We start from the raw sequence: 13401 nt of genomic DNA on the forward strand, positions 1-13401 counted from the left end.
GCCGAGGTAAGGTCGAACGTCCTGCCGAGCCTTACACTCGGACTCCGGCCAAGCCCCCTTGCCTGACTCTCCTACTAGGCTTGGGAAGCTTGGTCTCCCTGCCGAGGTAAGGTCGAACGTCCTGCCGAGCCTGACACTCGAACTCCGGCCAAGCCCCCTTGCCTGACTCTCCTACTAGGCTTGGCAAGCTTGGTCTCCCTGCTGAGCCTTACTCTCGAACCCCGGCCAAGCCCCCTTGCCTGACTCTCCTACTAGGCCTGGGAAGCTTGATCTCCCTGCTGAGGTAAGTTCGAACGTCCTGCCGAACCTTACACTCCAACTCAGGCCAAGCCCCCTTGCCTGTCTCTCCTACTCGGCTTGGGAAGCTTGGCCTCCCTGCCGAGGTAAGGTCGAACGTCCTGCCGAGCCTTACACTCCAACTCAGGCCAAGTCCCCTTGCCTGACACTCCTACTAGGCTTGGGAAGCTTGGTCTCCCTTCCGAGGTAAGGTCGAACGTCCTGCCGAGCCTTACACTCCAAATCTGTCCAAGCCCCCTTGCCTGACTCTCCTACCAGGCTTGGGAAGCTTGGTGTCCCTGCCGAGGTAAGGCCGAACGTCCTACCGAGCCTTACACTCGAACTCCGGCCAAGCCCCCTTGCCTGACTCTCCTACCAGGCTTGGGAAGCTTGGTGTCCCTGCCGAGGTAAGGCCGAACGTCCTACCGAGCCTTACACTCGAACTCCGGCCAAGCCCCCTTGCCTGACTCTCCTACTAGGCTTGGGAAGCTTGGTCTCTCTGCCGAGCCTTACACTCCAAATCCGGCCAAGCCCCCTTGCCTGACTCTCCTACTAGGCTTGGGAAGCTTGGTCTCCCTGCCGATGTAAGGTCGAACGTCCTGCCGAGCCTTACACTCCAACTCCGGCCAAGCCCCCTTGCCTGTCTCTCCTACTCGGCTTGGGAAGCTTGGTCTCCCTGCCGAGGTAAGGTCGAACGTCCTGCCGAGCCTTACACTCGAACTCCGGCCACGTCCCCTTGCCTGACTATCCTACTAGGCTTGGGAAGCTTGGTCTCCCTGCCAAGGTAAGGTCGAACGTCCTGCCGAGCCTGACATTCGAACTGCGGACAAGCCCCCTTGCCTGACTCTCCTACTTGGCTTGGGAAGCTTGGTCTCCCTTCCGAGGTAAGGTCGGAAATCCTGCCGAGCCTTACAGTCGAACTCCAGCCAAGACCCCTTGCCTGACCCTACTAGGCTTGGGAAGCTTTGTCTCCCTGCCGAGGTAAGGTCGAATGCTTTGCCGAGTCTTTCACTCCAACTCCGGCCGAGCCCCCTTGCCTGACTCTCCTACTAGACTTGGGGAGCTTGGTCTCCCTGCCGAGGTAAGGTCCAACATCCTGCCGAGCCTTACGCTCGAACTCCGGCTAAGCCCCCTTGCCTGACTCTCCTACTAGGCTTGGGAAGCTTGGTCTCCCTGTCGAGCCTTACACTCGAACTCCGGTCAAGCCCCCTTGCCTGACCCTCCTAGGCTTGGGAAGCTTGGTCTTCCGGCCAAAGTAAGGTCGAACGTCCTGCCGACCCTTACACTCGAACTCCGGCTAAGCCCCCTTGCCTGACTCTCCTACTAGGCTTGGGAATCTTGGTCTCCCTGTCGAGCCTTACACTCGAACTCCGGTCAAGCCCCCTTGCATAACCCTCCTAGGCTTGGGAAGCTTGGTCTCCCGGCCAAAGTAAGGTCGAACATCCTGCCGAGCCTTACACTCGAACTCCGGCCAAGCCCTCTTGCCTGACTATCCGAATAGGCTTGGGAAGCTTGGTCTCTCTGACGAGGTAAGGTCGAACGACCTGCCGAGCCTTACACTCCAACTCCGCTCAAGTCCCCTTGCCTGACGCTCCTACTAGGCTTGGGAAGCTTTGTCTCCCTGCCGAGGTAAGGTAGAACGTCCTGCCGAGCCTTACACTCGAACTCCGGCCAAGCCCCCTTGCCTGACTCTCCTACAAGGCTTGGGAAGCTTGGTCTCCCTGCCGAGCCTTGCACTCCAACTCCGGCCAAGACCCCTTGCCTGACTCTCCTACAAGGCTTGGGAAGTTTGGCCTCCCTGCCGAGGTAAGGTCGAACGTCCTGCCGAGCCTCACACTCGAACTCCGGCCAAGCCCCCTTGCCTGTCTCTCCTACTGGGGTTCGGAAGCTTGGTCTCCCTGCCGAGGTAAGGTCGAATGTCCTGCCGAGCCTTACACTCCAAGTCCGTCCAAGCCCCCTTGCCTGTCTCTCCCACTAGGCTTGGGAAGCTTGGTCTCCCTGCCGAGGTAAGGTCGAACGTCCTGCCGAGCCTGACACTCGAACTCCGGCCAAGCCCCCTTGCCTGACTCTCCTACTAGGCTTGGCAAGTTCGGTCTCCCTGCCAAGGTAAGGGCGAACGTCCTGCCGAGCCTGACACTCGAACTCCGGCCAAGCCCCCTTGCCTGACCCTACTAGGCTTTGGAAGCTTGGTCTCCCTGGTGAGGTAAGGTCGAACGTCCTGCCGAGCCTTACACTCAAACTCTGCCAAGCCCCCTTGCCTGACTCTCCTACTAGGCTTGGGAAGCTTGGTCTCCCTGCCGAGGTAAGGTCGAATGTCCTGACGAGCCTTACACTCCAACTCAGGCCAAGCCCCCTTGCCTGTCTCTCCTACTAGGCTTGGGAAGCTTGGTCTCCCTGCCGAGGTAAGGTCGAACGTCCTGCCGTGCCTTACACTCAAACTCCGGCCAAGCCCCTTTGCCTGGCTCTCCTACTAGGCTTGGGAAGCTTGGTCTCCCTGCCGAGCCAAGGTCGAACGTCCTGCCGAGCCTTACCCTCGAACTCCGGCCAAGCTCCCTTGCCTGACCCTCCTACTAGGCTTGGGAAGCTTGGTCTCCCTGTCCAGCCTTACACTCGAACTCCGGCCACGGCCCCTTGCCTGACTCTCCTACTAGGCTTGGGAAGCTTGGTCTCCCTGCCGAGGTAAGGTCGAACGTCCTGCCGAGCCTTACGCTCGAATTCTGGCCAATCCCCCTTGCCTGACTCTTCTACTAGGCTTGGAAAGCTTGGTCTCCCTGCCGAGCCAAGGTCGAACGTCCTGCCGAGCCTTACACACGAACTCCGGCCAAGCCCCTTTGCCTGACTCTCCTACTAGGCTTGTCAAGCTTGGTCTCCCTGCCGAGCCTTGCACTCCAACTCCGGCCAAGCCCCCGTGCCTGACCCTACTAGGCTTGGGAAGCTCGGTCTCCCTGACGAGGTAAGGTCGAACGTCCTGCCGAGCCTTACACATGAACTCCGGCCAAGCCCCCTTGCCTGACCCTCCGACTAGGCTTGGCAAGCTTTTTCTCCCTGCCGAGGTGAGGTCGGATGTCCTGCCGAGACTTACAGTCGAACTCCAGCCAAGCCCCCTTGCCTGACCCTACTAGGCTTGGGAAGCTTGGTCCCCCTGCCGAGGTAAGGTCGAACGTCCTGCCGAGCCTTACACACTAACTCCGGCCAAGCCCCCTTGCCTGACTCTCCTACTAGGCTTGGGAAGCTTGGTCTCCCTGCCGAGGTAAGGTCGAACGTCCTGCCGATCCTTACACTCGAACTCCGACCAAGCCCCCTTGCCTGACTCTCCTACTAGGCTTGGGAATCTTAATCTCCCTGCCAAGGTAAGGTCGAACGTCCTGCCGAGACTTACACACGAACTCCGGCCAAGCCCCTTGCCTGACTCTCCTACTCGGCTTGGGAAGCTTGGTCTCCCTGCTGAGGTAAGGTCGAACGTCCTGCCGAGCCTTGCACTCCAAATCCGGCCAAGCCCCCTTGCCTGACTCTCCTGCTAGGCTTGGGAAGCTTGGTCTCCCTGCCGAGCCTTACACTCGAACTCTGGCCAAGACCCCTTGCCTGACTCTCCTATTAGGCTTGGCAAGCTTGGTCTCCCTGCCGAGCCTTACACTCGGATTCCCGCCAAGCCCCCTTGCCTGATCCTCCTATGCTTGGGAAGCTTGGTCTCCCTGCCGAGGTAAGGTCGAACGTCCTGCCGAGCCTTACACTCGAACTCCGGCCAAGCCCCCTTGCCTGACTCTGCTACTAGGCTTGGGAAGCTTGGTCTCCCTGCCGAGTTAAGGTCGAACGCCCTGCCGAGCCTTACACTCGAATTCCGGCCAAGCCCCCTTGCCTGACCCTACTAGGCTTGGGAAGCTTGGTCTCCCTGCCGAGCTAAGGTCGAACGTCCTGCCGAGGCTTACACACGAACTCCGGCCAAGCCCCCTTGCCTGACTCTCCTACTAGGCTTGGGATGCTTGGTCTCCCTGCTGAGGTAAGGTCGAACGTCCTGCCGAGCCTTACACTCCAAATCCTGCCAAGCCCCCTTGCCTGACTCTCCTACTAGGCTTGGGAAGCTTGGTCTCCCTGCTGAGGTAAGGTCGAACGTCCTGCCGAGCCTTACACTCCAAATCCGGCCAAGTCCCCTTGCCTGATTGTCCTACTAGGCTTGGGAAGCTTGGTCTCCCTGCTGAGGTAAGGTTGAACGTCCTGCCGAGCCTTACACCCCATATCCGGCCAAGCCCCCTTGCCTGACCCTACTAGGCTTGGGAAGCTTGGTCTCCCTGCCGAGCTAAGGTCGAACGTCCTGCCGAGCCTTACACTTGAACTCCGGCCAAGCCCCCTTGCCTGACTCTCCTACTAGGCTTGGGAAGCTTGGTCTCCCTGCCGAGGTAAGGTTGGACGTCCTGCCGAGCCTTACACTCGGACTCCAGCCAAGCCCCCTTGCCTGACCCTACTAGGCTTGGGAAGCTTGGTCTCCCTGCCGAGGTAAGGTCGAACGTCCTGCCGAGCCTTACACTCGGACTCCGGCCAAGCCCCCTTGCCTGACTCTCCTACTAGGCTTGGGAAGCTTGGTCTCTCTGCCGAGCCTTACACTCCAAATCCGGCCAAGCCCCCTTGCCTGACTCTCCTACTAGGCTTGGGAAGCTTGGTCTCCCTGCCGATGTAAGGTCGAACGTCCTGCCGAGCCTTACACTCCAACTCCGGCCAAGCCCCCTTGCCTGTCTCTCCTACTAGGCTTGGGAAGCTTGGTCTCCCTGCCGAGGTAAGGTCGAACGTCCTGCCGAGCCTTACACTCGAACTCCGGCCACGTCCCCTTGCCTGACTATCCTACTAGGCTTGGGAAGCTTGGTCTCCCTGCCAAGGTAAGGTCGAACGTCCTGCCGAGCCTGACATTCGAACTGCGGACAAGCCCCCTTGCCTGACTCTCCTACTTGGCTTGGGAAGCTTGGTCTCCCTTCCGAGGTAAGGTCGGAAATCCTGCCGAGCCTTACAGTCGAACTCCAGCCAAGACCCCTTGCCTGACCCTACTAGGCTTGGGAAGCTTTGTCTCCCTGCCGAGGTAAGGTCGAATGCTTTGCCGAGTCTTTCACTCCAACTCCGCCCGAGCCCCCTTGCCTGACTCTCCTACTAGACTTGGGGAGCTTGGTCTCCCGGCCGAGGTAAGGTCGAACGTCCTGCCGAGCCTTACGCTCGAACTCCGGCTAAGCCCCCTTGCCTGACTCTCCTACTAGGCTTGGGAAGCTTGGTCTCCCTGTCGAGCCTTACACTCGAACTCCGGTCAAGCCCCCTTGCCTGACCCTCCTAGGCTTGGGAAGCTTGGTCTTCCGGCCAAAGTAAGGTCGAACGTCCTGCCGACCCTTACACTCGAACTCCGGCTAAGCCCCCTTGCCTGACTCTCCTACTAGGCTTGGGAATCTTGGTCTCCCTGTCGAGCCTTACACTCGAACTCCGGTCAAGCCCCCTTGCATAACCCTCCTAGGCTTGGGAAGCTTGGTCTCCCGGCCAAAGTAAGGTCGAACATCCTGCCGAGCCTTACACTCGAACTCCGGCCAAGCCCTCTTGCCTGACTATCCGAATAGGCTTGGGAAGCTTGGTCTCTCTGACGAGGTAAGGTCGAACGACCTGCCGAGCCTTACACTCCAACTCCGCTCAAGTCCCCTTGCCTGACTCTCCTACTAGGCTTGGGAAGCTTTGTCTCCCTGCCGAGGTAAGGTAGAACGTCCTGCCGAGCCTTACACTCGAACTCCGGCCAAGCCCCCTTGCCTGACTCTCCTACAAGGCTTGGGAAGCTTGGTCTCCCTGCCGAGCCTTGCACTCCAACTCCGGCCAAGACCCCTTGCCTGACTCTCCTACAAGGCTTGGGAAGTTTGGCCTCCCTGCCGAGGTAAGGTCGAACGTCCTGCCGAGCCTCACACTCGAACTCCGGCCAAGCCCCCTTGCCTGTCTCTCCTACTGGGGTTCGGAAGCTTGGTCTCCCTGCCGAGGTAAGGTCGAATGTCCTGCCGAGCCTTACACTCCAAGTCCGTCCAAGCCCCCTTGCCTGTCTCTCCCACTAGGCTTGGGAAGCTTGGTCTCCCTGCCGAGGTAAGGTCGAACGTCCTGCCGAGCCTGACACTCGAACTCCGGCCAAGCCCCCTTGCCTGACTCTCCTACTAGGCTTGGCAAGTTCGGTCTCCCTGCCAAGGTAAGGGCGAACGTCCTGCCGAGCCTGACACTCGAACTCCGGCCAAGCCCCCTTGCCTGACCCTACTAGGCTTTGGAAGCTTGGTCTCCCTGGTGAGGTAAGGTCGAACGTCCTGCCGAGCCTTACACTCAAACTCTGCCAAGCCCCCTTGCCTGACTCTCCTACTAGGCTTGGGAAGCTTGGTCTCCCTGCCGACGTTAGGTTGAACGTCCTGCCGAGACTTACACTCGAACTCCGGCCAAACCCCCTTGCCTGACTCTCCTACTAGGCTTGGGAAGCTTGCTCTCCCAGCCGAGGTAAGGTTGGGCGTCCTGCCGAGCCTTACAGTCGAACTCCAGGCAAGACCCCTTGCCTGACCCTACTAGGCTTGGGAAGCTTGGTCTCCCTGCTGAGGTAAGGTCGAACGTCCTGACAAGCCTTAGGCTTGAACTCCGGCCAAGCCCCCCTGCCTGACTCTCCTACCAGGCTTGGGAAGCTTGGTCTCCCTGCCGAGGTAAGGTCGAATGTCCTGCCGAGCCGTACACTCCAACTCAGGCCAAGCCCCCTTGCCTGTCTCTCCTACTAGGCTTGGGAAGCTTGGTCGCCCTGCCGAGGTGAGGTCGAACGTCCTGCCGAGCCTGACACTCGAACTCCGGCCAAGCCCCCTTGCCTGACTCTCCTACTAGGCTTGGCAAGTTTGGTCTCCCTGCCAAGGTAAGGTCGGACATCGTGCTGAGCCTTACACTCGAACTCCGGCCAAGTCCCCTTGCCTGACTCTGCATATAGGCTTGGCAAGCTTGGCCTCCCTGCCGAGGTAAGGTCGAATGTCCTGCCGAGCCTTACACTCCAAATCTGTCCAAGCCCCCTTGCCTGACTCTCCTGCTAGGCTTGGGAAGCTTGGTCTCCCTGCTGAGGTAAGGTCGAACGTCATGACAAGCCTTATGCTCGAACTCTGGCCAAGACCCCTTGCCTGACTCTCCTACCAGGCTTGGGAAGCTTGGTCTCCCTGCTGAGGTAAGGTCGAACGTCCTGCCGAGCCTTGCACTCAAACTCCGGCCAAGCCCCCTTGCCTGTCTCTCCTACTCGGCTTGGGAAGCTTGGCCTCCCTGCCGAGGTAAGGTCGAACGTCCTGCCGAGCCTGACACTCCAACTGCGGCCAAGCCCCCTTGCCTGACTCTCCTACTAGGCTTGGGAAGCTTGGTCTCCCTGCCGAGGTAAGGTCGAACGTCCTGCCGAGCCTCACACTCGAACTCCAGCCAAGACCCCTTGCCTGACCCTACTAGGCTTGGGAAGCTTGGTCTCCCACCTGCGGTAAAGTCGAACGTCCTGACAAGCCTTACGCTTGAACTCCGGCCAAGCCCCCTTGCCTGACTCTCCTACTAGGCTTGGGAAGCTTGGTCTCCCCGCCGAGGTAAGGTCGAACGTCCTGCCGAGCCTTACACTCCAACTCAGGCCAAGCCCCCTTGCCTGTCTCTCCTACTCGGCTTGGGAAGCTTGGTCTCCCTGCCGAGGTAAGGTCGGAAATCCTGCCGAGCCTTACAGTCGAACTCCAGCCAAGACACCTTGCCTGACCCTACTAGGCTTGGGAAGCTTGGTCTCCCTGCCGAGGTAAGGTCGAACGTCCTGCCGAGCCTTACACTCGAACTCCGGCCACGTCCCCTTGCCTGACTCTCCTACTATGCTTGTGAAGCTTGCTCTCCCTGCTGAGGTAAGGTCGAACGTCCTGCCGAGCCTTACACTCGAACTCCGGCCAAGCCCCCTTGCCTGACTCCCCTACTAGGCTTGGGAAGCTTGGTCTCCCTGCCGAGGTAAGGTCGAACGTCCTGCCGAGCCTTACACTCGAACTCCGGCCAAGCCCCCTTGCCTGACTCTCCTACTAGGCTTGGGAAGCTTGGTCGCCCTGCCGAGTTTAGGTCGAGCGTCCTGCCGAGCCTTACGCTCGAATTCCGGCCAAGCTCCCTTGCCTGACCCTACTAGGCTTGGGAAGCTCGGTCTACCTGCCGAGGTAAGGTCGAACGTCCTGCCGAGCCTTACACACGAACTCCGACCAAGCCCCCTTGCCTGACTCTCCTACTAGGCTTGGGAAGCTTGGTCTCCCTGTCGAGCCTTACACTCGAACTCCGGCCAAGCCCCCTTGCCTGTCTCTCCTACAAGGCTTGGGAAGCTTGGTCTCCCTGCCGAGACTTGCGCTCGAACTCCGGCCAACCCCCCTTGCCTGACCCTACTCGGCTTTGGAAGCTTGGTCTCCCTGGTGAGGTAAGGTCGAACGTCCTGCCGAGCCTTACACTCAAACTCTGCCAAGCCCCCTTGCCTGTCTCTCCCACTAGGCTTGGGAAGCTTGGTCTCCCTGCCGAGGTAAGGTCGAACGTCCTGCCGAGCCTGACACTCGAACTCCGGCCAAGCCCCCTTGCCTGACTCTCCTACTAGGCTTGACAAGTTTGGTCTCCCTGCCAAGGTAAGGTCGGACATCGTGCTGAGCCTTACACTCGAACTCCGGCCAAGTCCCCTTGCCTGACTCTGCATATAGGCTTGGCAAGCTTGGCCTCCCTGCCGAGGTAAGGTCGAACGTCCTGCCGAGCCTTACACTCCAAATCTGTCCAAGCCCCCTTGCCTGACTCTCCTGCTAGGCTTGGGAAGCTTGGTCTCCCTGCTGAGGTAAGGTCGAACGTCATGACAAGCCTTATGCTCGAACTCTGGCCAAGACCCCTTGCCTGACTCTCCTACCAGGCTTGGGAAGCTTGGTCTCCCTGCTGAGGTAAGGTCGAACGTCCTGCCGAGCCTTGCACTCAAACTCCGGCCAAGCCCCCTTGCCTGTCTCTCCTACTCGGCTTGGGAAGCTTGGCCTCCCTGCCGAGGTAAGGTCGAACGTCCTGCCGAGCCTGACACTCCAACTGCGGCCAAGCCCCCTTGCCTGACTCTCCTACTAGGCTTGGGAAGCTTGGTCTCCCTGCCGAGGTAAGGTCGAACGTTCTGCCGAGCCTCACACTCGAACTCCAGCCAAGACCCCTTGCCTGACCCTACTAGGCTTGGGAAGCTTGGTCTCCCACCTGCGGTAAAGTCGAACGTCCTGACAAGCCTTACGCTTGAACTCCGGCCAAGCCCCCTTGCCTGACTCTCCTACCAGGCTTGGGAAGCTTGCTGTCCCTGCCGAGGTAAGGTCGAACGTCCTGCCGAGCCTTACACTCGAACTCCGGCCAAGCCCCCTTGCCTGACTCTCCTACTAGGCTTGGGAAGCTTGGTCTCTCTGCCGAGCCTTGCACTCCAAATCCGGCCAAGCCCCCTTGCCTGACTCTCCTACTAGGCTTGGGAAGCTTGGTCTCCCCGCCGAGGTAAGGTCGAACGTCCTGCCGAGCCTTACACTCCAACTCAGGCCAAGCCCCCTTGCCTGTCTCTCCTACTCGGCTTGGGAAGCTTGGTCTCCCTGCCGAGGTAAGGTCGGAAATCCTGCCGAGCCTTACAGTCGAACTCCAGCCAAGACACCTTGCCTGACCCTACTAGGCTTGGGAAGCTTGGTCTCCCTGCCGAGGTAAGGTCGAACGTCCTGCCGAGCCTTACACTCGAACTCCGGCCACGTCCCCTTGCCTGACTCTCCTACTATGCTTGTGAAGCTTGGTCTCCCTGCTGAGGTAAGGTCGAACGTCCGGCCGAGCCTTACACTCGAACTCCGGCCAAGCCCCCTTGCCTGACTCCCCTACTAGGCTTGGGAAGCTTGGTCTCCCTGCCGAGGTAAGGTCGAACGTCCTGCCGAGCCTTACACTCGAACTCCGGCCAAGCCCCCTTGCCTGACTCTCCTACTAGGCTTGGGAAGCTTGGTCTCCCTGCCGAGTTTAGGTCGAGCGTCCTGCCGAGCCTTACGCTCGAATTCCGGCCAAGCTCCCTTGCCTGACCCTACTAGGCTTGGGAAGCTCGGTCTACCTGCCGAGGTAAGGTCGAACGTCCTGCCGAGCCTTACACACGAACTCCGACCAAGCCCCCTTGCCTGACTCTCCTACTTGGCTTGGGAAGCTTGGTCTCCCTGTCGAGCCTTACACTCGAACTCCGGCCAAGCCCCCTTGCCTGTCTCTCCTACAAGGCTTGGGAAGCTTGGTCTCCCTGCCGAGCCTTGCGCTCGAACTCCGGCCAAGCCCCCTTGCCTGACCCTCCTAGGCTTGGGAAGCTTGGTCTCCCTGACGAGGTAAGGTCGAACGTCCTGCCGAGCCTTACACTCCAACTCAGGCCAAGCCCCCTTGCCTGACTCTCCTACTAGACTTGGGAAGCTTGGTCTCCCTTCCGAGGTAAGGTCGAACGTCCTGCCGAGCCTTACACTCGAACTCCAGCCAAGCCCCCTTGCCTCACCCTACTAGGCTTGGGAAGTTTCGTGTCCCGGCCGAGGTAAGGTCGAACGTCCTGCCGAGCCTTACACTCGAACTCCGGCTAAGCCCCCTTGCCTGACTCTCCTACTAGGTTTGGGTAGCTTGGTCTCCCTGCCGAGGTAAGGTCGAACGTCCTGCCGAGACTTACATGCCAAATCCGGCCAAGCCCCCTTGCCTGACCCAACTAGGCTTGGGAAGGTTGGTCTCCCTGCCGAGGTAAGGTCGAACGTCCCGCCGAGCCTTACACTCGATCTCCGGCCAAACCCACTTGCCTGACTCTCCTACTAGGCTTGGGAAGCTTGGTCTCCCTGCCGAGCCTTACACTCGAACTCCGGCCAAGCCCCCTTGCCTGACCCAACTAGGCTTGGGAAGGTTGGTCTCCCTGCCGAGGAAAGGTCGAACGTCCTGCCGTGCCTTACACTCAAACTCCGGCCAAGCCCCCTTGCCTGGCTCTCCTACTAGGCTTGGGAAGCTTGGTCTCCCTGCCGAGGTAAGGTCGAACGTCCTGCCGAGCCTTACACTCGAACTCCGGCCAAGCTCCCTTGCCTGACCCTCCTACTAGGCTTGGGAAGCTTGGTCTCCCTGTCCAGCCTTACACTCGAACTCCGGCCACGGCCCCTTGCCTGACTCTCCTACTAGGCTTGTCAAGCTTGGTCTCCCTGCCGAGCCTTACACTCCAACTCCGGCCAAGCCCCCGTGCCTGACCCTACTAGGCTTGGGAAGCTCGGTCTCCCTGACGAGGTAAGGTCGAACGTCCTGCCGAGCCTTACACATGAACTCCGGCCAAGCCCCCTTGCCTGACCCTCCGACTAGGCTTGGCAAGCTTTTTCTCCCTGCCGAGGTGAGGTCGGATGTCCTGCCGAGACTTACAGTCGAACTCCAGCCAAGCCCCCTTGCCTGACCCTACTAGGCTTGGGAAGCTTGGTCCCCCTGCCGAGGTAAGGTCGAACGTCCTGCCGAGCCTTACACACTAACTCCGGCCAAGCCCCCTTGCCTGACTCTCCTACTAGGCTTGGGAAGCTTGGTCTCCCTGCCGAGGTAAGGTCGAACGTCCTGCCGATCCTTACACTCGAACTCCGACCAAGCCCCCTTGCCTGACTCTCCTACTAGGCTTGGGAATCTTAATCTCCCTGCCGAGGTAAGGTCGAACGTCCTGCCGAGACTTACACACGAACTCCGGCCAAGCCCCTTGCCTGACTCTCCTACTAGGCTTGGGAAGCTTGGTCTCCCTGCCGAGGTAAGGTCGAACGTCCTGCCGAGCCTTACACTCCAAATCCGGCCAAGCCCCCTTGCCTGACTCTCCTGCTAGGCTTGGGAAGCTTGGTCTCCCTGCCGAGCCTTACACTCGAACTCTGGCCAAGACCCCTTGCCTGACTCTCCTATTAGGCTTGGCAAGCTTGGTCTCCCTGCCGAGCCTTACACTCGGATTCCCGCCAAGCCCCCTTGCCTGATCCTCCTATGCTTGGGAAGCTTGGTCTCCCTGCCGAGGTAAGGTCGAACGTCCTGCCGAGCCTTACACTCGAACTCCAGCCAAGCCCCCTTGCCTGACCCTACAAGGCTTGGGAAGCTTTGTCTCCCTGCCGAGGTATGGTCGAACGTCCTGGCGAGCCTTACACTTGAAGTTCGGCCAAGCCCCCTTGCTTGACTCTCCTGCTAGGCTTGGGAAACTTGGTCACCCTGCCGAGACTTACGCTTGAACTCCGTCCAAGCCCCCTTGCCTGATCCTCCTATGCTTGGGAAGCTTGGTCTCCCTGCCGAGGTAAGGTCGAACATCCTGCTGAGCCTTACACTCGAACTCTGGCCAAGCCCTCTTGCCTGACTCTCCTACTAGTCTTGGAAAGCTTCGTCTCCCTGCAGAGCCTTACACTCGAACTCCGGCCAAGCCGCCTTGCCTGACACTCCTACTAGGCTTGGGAAGATTCGTGTCCCAGCCGAGGCAAGGTCGAACGTCCTGCCGAGCCTTACACTCGAACTCCGGCCAAGCCCCCTTGCCTGACTCTCCTACTAGGCTTGGGAAGCCTGGCCTCCCTGCCGAGGTAAGGTCAAACATCCTGCCGAGCCTTACACTCGAACTCCGGACAAGCCCCCTTGCCTGACTCACCGACTAGGCTTGGGAAGCGTGGTCTCCCTGCCGAGGTAAGGTCAAACATCCTGCCGAGCCTTACACTCGAACTCCGGCCAAGACCCCTTGCCTGACTCTCCTACTAGGCTTGGGAAGGTTGGTCTCCCTGCCGAGACTTACACTCGAACTCCGGCCAAGCCCCCTTGCCTGCCTCTCCTACTAGGCTTGGAAAGCTTGGTCTCCCTGCCAAACCTTACACTCGAACTCCGGCCAAGCCCCCTTGCCTGACTCTCCTACTAGGCTTGGGAAACTTGATATCCCTGCCGAGGTAAGGTCGAACGTCCTGCCGAGCCTTACACTCGAACTCCGGCCAAGCCCCCTTGCCTGACCCTCCTACTAGGATTGGGAAGGTTGGTCTCCCTGCCGAGCCTTACACTCGAACTCCGGCCAAGCCCCCTTGGCTGACTCTCCTACTAGGCTTGGGAAGCTTGGTCTCCCTGCCGAGCCTTACACTCGAACTCCGGCCAAGCCCCCTTGCCTTA

This window comes from Vidua macroura, chromosome W, assembly GCF_024509145.1.
Source record: "Vidua macroura isolate BioBank_ID:100142 chromosome W, ASM2450914v1, whole genome shotgun sequence".
Classification (NCBI taxonomy): domain Eukaryota; kingdom Metazoa; phylum Chordata; class Aves; order Passeriformes; family Viduidae; genus Vidua; species Vidua macroura.